Source organism: Bison bison, unplaced genomic scaffold (assembly GCF_000754665.1).
Source record: "Bison bison bison isolate TAMUID 2011002044 unplaced genomic scaffold, Bison_UMD1.0 scf7180017864310, whole genome shotgun sequence".
In the NCBI taxonomy this organism is placed as follows: domain Eukaryota; kingdom Metazoa; phylum Chordata; class Mammalia; order Artiodactyla; family Bovidae; genus Bison; species Bison bison.
Genome location: NW_011494882.1, coordinates 2,477,141 through 2,477,460, shown reverse-complemented (window position 1 = coordinate 2,477,460; position 320 = coordinate 2,477,141). Strand labels below are relative to the sequence as shown.

The following is a 320-nucleotide window of genomic DNA, read 5'->3' as shown; positions in this document are numbered from 1 at the left end:
CAGTTCAAAAGTATCAATTCTTCGGCACTCAGCTTTCTTTATAGTCCAACTCTCACATCCATACATGACCACTGCAAAAACCATAGCCTTAAACTAGATGGACCTTTGTTGGCAAAGTAATGTCTGCTTTTTAACATGCTATCTAGGTTGGTCATAACTTTCCTTCCAAGGAGTAAACATCTTTTAATTTCATGGCTGCAACACCATCTGCAGTGATTTTGGAGCCCAGAAAAATAAAGTCTGACACTGTTTCCACTGTTTCCCCATCTATTTGCCATGAAGTGATGGGACCGGATGCCATGATCTTAGTTTTCTGAATG

The 320-nt window shown here is 40.0% G+C and overlaps 1 protein-coding gene across 1 annotated transcript in view; it reads right to left on the bottom strand.

Annotated features, from left to right (window-relative positions):
- Positions 1–320, bottom strand: part of PGM2 (phosphoglucomutase 2) — a 65,184-nt gene that overhangs the window by 14,115 nt on the left and 50,749 nt on the right. The window lies entirely within an intron of this gene.